This window comes from Tympanuchus pallidicinctus, unplaced genomic scaffold (assembly GCF_026119805.1).
Source record: "Tympanuchus pallidicinctus isolate F22 unplaced genomic scaffold, pur_lepc_1.0 scaffold51, whole genome shotgun sequence".
Taxonomy (NCBI): domain Eukaryota; kingdom Metazoa; phylum Chordata; class Aves; order Galliformes; family Phasianidae; genus Tympanuchus; species Tympanuchus pallidicinctus.
This window is the reverse complement of record NW_026294771.1, coordinates 452,430-457,042: the sequence shown is the minus strand read 5'-3', so window position 1 is coordinate 457,042 and position 4,613 is coordinate 452,430.

The following is a 4,613-nucleotide window of genomic DNA, read 5'->3' as shown; positions in this document are numbered from 1 at the left end:
TTTTTTGGGTTTTTTTTTTGTCTGAGGGGGGGGAAGGGGGTGGGGGGCAAAAACCACTCAGGGGAATGGAATATTTTCATTAGCAAAGCTGGATGATGCTGGTTGGTGTTAACCCTCGTGGGGCTGTTTGTGGTGTATCCCAGCCCCTTCTCTCCCCTCTCCCAAATCTCTCTCCAGATAGGGGCAAAAAAAAAAAAAAAAAAAAAAAAAAAAAAAAAAAAAAAATCTTTGAAATTTGGCACGTCTGAAGCTTTATTTTTATTTTTCTTCTTATTTTTAAAACAACAAAGCCCCCAATCACCACCACCACCACCACCCTCTTCTTTCTGCGGCCAGAACAGCCCCCCCCTCACACGACCGTACCAAATAGATCCGTCAAACGAATGTAAGGTGGTTCCTGATTCCCGTCACTCTTAGGAGGATTTTTATATTTTAGATATATTTTAATGGTTTGTTTTTTAATATTTGAGTATTGGGAAAGGGACAGTAACTGCTGTGACTGCCCCACACGGGGCCGGGTCGTGTCTCTATGGGGCTGTGTGTGCACCGTGCTGCCCTTCCACCCGGCCCCATTGGGGACTCAGCGCCGATGCTGTCCCACAAGCTGGGGAGCAGGGGGAGAAAGCAAAAAGCTCTGATTGCATTGGGGACAGCGGGGCGAGCCCGCATGGAGGTGATAAGGAGGGAGGTGGGGGTGAACCTCGCACTGATTCTGTACTGTTTCTTCTTAAACCAGACTGCTCCCATAGAGCTGAGATGGGGACGCAGCAGCGGTTACTGTCCCTGGGGGCACTGCAGCAGCAGCAGTGGGGTGAGGCCAGGAGTTGGGGTGAGGTATAGCCGTGTGTTTGAGCAACAAGAGAGGAGGGAAAGAGGAAAAAAAAAAGAAAAAAAAAAAGAGAAAAAAAAAAAAAAGAGAAAAGGAGAAAAAAAAAAAGCTACCTCAAGGTATGACGTTACCTCAGCAATTGAACTTTTATTTGGTGTTTTTTTTTTTTTTTTTTTTTTTTTTTGGTTTTTTTTTTATGGGGGGCTTGCTGGTATTTTATATAAAAGCTGATAGTCTTGAATATTTTATTTTTTTAATGAAAAGAGAAGTTAAGTTGTTCGTAATTTCTTGTGAGCCAGGAGCCCTGCGCCCGGGTCCCCAGGTGTGATGATGAGCTCTCTATGGAGAACGACAGAAATCTCAGACGTAGTGGAAAAGATGGCAGCACGAATGGTGTTGGCCTTCCCAAAGCCAGGCAGAAATGCCAACACGACACACGAGCTGTCGGATGTCGCGACTCTTTGAGACCTTGGACAAATCGGAGCCCACCGACGTTTTTCAATTGGAAAGACTTTATTTCTTTTTTTTCTTCTTTTTTTTTTTTCTTTTCCTTTCACATGCAAGAAAAACCAACCAACCAACAGAACAAAGAAAAACAAAACCAACAGCAGAACTACTGGATGACGAAAGGCTTTTGTCCATCCGACTTCATTGGGAAAGCAAACGGCTGAAGAGCTTGGGATTGGCAATCTTCCACTGTGGGCAATGAGGATGGATTTGCCTCCACAAAAGCACTCCTGGAATGGAGCTCAGCACCACGTGGGGCACATTGAGCTGCCCCAAACCCAGGCAGCATCCCGCAGCCATAAACCATATGGACTGCCATAAACCAAACCCATATGGGCCGCCCCAACGGTGCTGCCATGGAGGCAAAATGGCCGCCTGTCTTCTCCACTATGATGCTGGTAAACTCATTGCAGAGATTTGCCTCAGTTTTACCGAGGATAAAGCAAGTAAAAAAAAAAGAAAAAACAAAAAAAAAAAACACAAAAAAGAAAAAAAAAGGGAAAAAAAAAAAGACAAATGGAAACCAACTTTTCTTCTACAAACGCACACGGAGGAGAGAGAAAAATGGAATGACCCTCACGAATAACAGGCACGGACCTCACCCTATATGCTTGACAAGGTTCTTTTTTTTTTCTTTACGTGCCATCTTGCTGTTTGTCCCTGCAGGAAAACGACCCGTTCTGCATTGGATGAGAAGATGGAAATGGAGGTGCATGGGGCTGTGGGTGATGCAGTGCAGTGGGCGGTGGGCTGCCTCGGTCCCAGCTGGGGCTGCCGTTGTGTCCTAGGGAAGTGTTCATCTCTGGCTCTCTACTTCTTACAGCTTTGGACAGATCAGTGTTATTCAGACATCGGTGATTATAAGAATTGTGGTTTTTTTTTTCCCACAGCAAGCATTTTTTATTTTTTATTTTTTATTTTTTTAATAACTGGTGCAAAGTGTATCGTTGAGGAGAAAAAAAAAAACAACAAAAGATCCATTTTCCCCCTCCTTACCCCCAGTCCTGTTTCTCTGGGTTGTTGCATGGATAAGGTCCAGATCCGGACGCATACCTAAACCTGATGGTGACTCAGGGAAACCTGTGATGCTTTCCCCCATTTCTGTGCTGCCACCCCAGTGCCACCCTGCTGTGCTGCTCCCATTGCCATCCCTTTGTGGGAGCTGTGCCTCCCCTTGTGGTGCTGTTCCAAGGGCTGAGAGGTTCTTTGGAGGCTGCTTTGTTTTTTCAAAGGTGGTTGCTGGGAAGGGGCAGGTCTGCCCTCGGTGGTGTTCCTTCAATCCCTGCTTAAATCCCTACTGATGTCCTATGGAGTTCAATAGGACTTGTGCCTATCTCCTGCCTGGATGCAGCAGGATCCCTGCCCCAGGTCCCAGGGAAGGAGATGTGAGCTTTGAATCAGGGATGCCCATCAGCAAGAAGGGAGGAGAAGGAACCTTGCTGCCTGTTAGCTGCTTTCTTTGCACTGGAGGGGGGAAAAAAAAGAAAAGAAAAGAAAAAGGCAGTTTAGGAGGAAACCACCCTACTTTGAAAGCAAGAAAATCAGCCCCCATCTGCTGAATGATAAAAAAATATAGCAGCAGCAATCAGGCAGGTGCTCACTCATGGCACAGCTTTGCTGTGGACCAGAAAGGCAAAAGCATCTCCAGCTCCTGCCCTCAGGGCTGCCTTTTGCTTTCCCTACAGAAATCCTTTGGGTTTATATATTTAATTTCTTCTGCAGTGAGAAAGCAGCAAGCCCAACCCTGTGGATGTGGGGTGTTTCTCCCCTGGGGGCTGAGCTTTGACCTGAGGACGTGGGGAACCTTGGGGCAGGAGAGAGGGAATGGGGCAATGCAGCCTTCTGCTCCCCAGGGCTGAGGAATTTGTTTCTCACTGGTGCTGAGGATGTAAAACAAAAAGGAAAGGAAGCAAAATAATGAGAATTCCTCTGTGCCTCAGTTTCTCCCTGCTGAGGTTCATGCTGCTCACCTACCTCACACAGGGTACTGCCCACAGCCCCGTGCCCCCAAAGCACTTTGTGGTCCTCAGGGCCGTGCACCGGGCAAAGCGATGCTGTGTGGGTTATGGGGTTTGTGTTCATGCTGTCAGGATGTTGTGTTGTCTTTCAGCTGGAGGCAAATGAAAAACAAAGCCAAATAAACCCCACCGAAAAATCAGATTTTGTTTTGTCCTTCCAGGCTCTGCCCATTTTCTCAGCCCTCAAACTGCATCTGAGGCAACGGGGTTTCGGCAGCACTGGGTTTTATGGAGTCTTTTCTTTTTTCTTTTTTTTTTTCCATTTTTTTTTTTTCTTCTCTGTTGTAGCTTCTGTTTCCTTTGGGTGAAGTCAGTGTGAGCCTGTGATGAGTGTATGTTCCACTAAGCATCCCTTCAGCCATCCCAGTCATACTCTTGCTGCTAACGTTCCGGCCTGTCCATGGGCTGTGCAGATGGGAGGTGAAGGATTTGGGCTGCAGATTTGCTTTGGGAACAGTGGTTGGCAGTGATTTTGCTCAAGAAGTTTCCATTCCATCTTCCTGGAAAGGGAGAGGAGGACAATGGCTGCCCATTGCTGAGTGCCAGCAGGTGGAAGGGTCTGAGTAGACTGGGGGTCCATTTGTGGGCAGAGCTGGAGGTCAGCTCTGAGCTGAGTGATGCTCCAGGTCCTATCAGAGGTGTGAGCCATGGTGGTGCAGGGCATGGGAGCTCTGAATTGGTATGGAGTAGGAAGGGAAAAATGTAGCCTCGCTCAGCGGCCTCGACCTTCCTTCATCGTTTTGGTGGTTTTCTATTTTTTTTTTTTTCTTCTTTTTCCCCCCTTTGGAACATTTGTGATTCTGGATAAGCCCCAAAGGGAAACCAGGAAGCAGAGAGGCTCTTCAATCTTGAATTTTGGAGAAGGTGCAGATGCTGCGAACGCACACGTGCAAACTACCTCAGGGCTGAGCATTGGGCACGGAGGAGCTTTGGGCACAGCCCCCCCACCCCCAGACTGCAGGGATGTCCCAAGGGAGAGCTGCAGTGCAGAAGAGGAGAGCTGGTGAGGAAGACTGCTGGGGCTGCTGGTTTGGAATGGTCACTGGGCAGTATTACGTTGGGCCCGTTGGGAATTGACCCATTGCTGCATTATGCATTTTGTAGCTTTTGGTGAGGGCGAATAGCTCTAAGCAGGGATGCTCTGAGTAGGGATGCTGTGTTGGGCCATGGTGGCAAAGCAATGGGTTATGAACTGGAAAACATCAACATGAGCTAATGATGAAAAGGAACTTTTCACTTGGAAAAAAAAGAACCAGCAC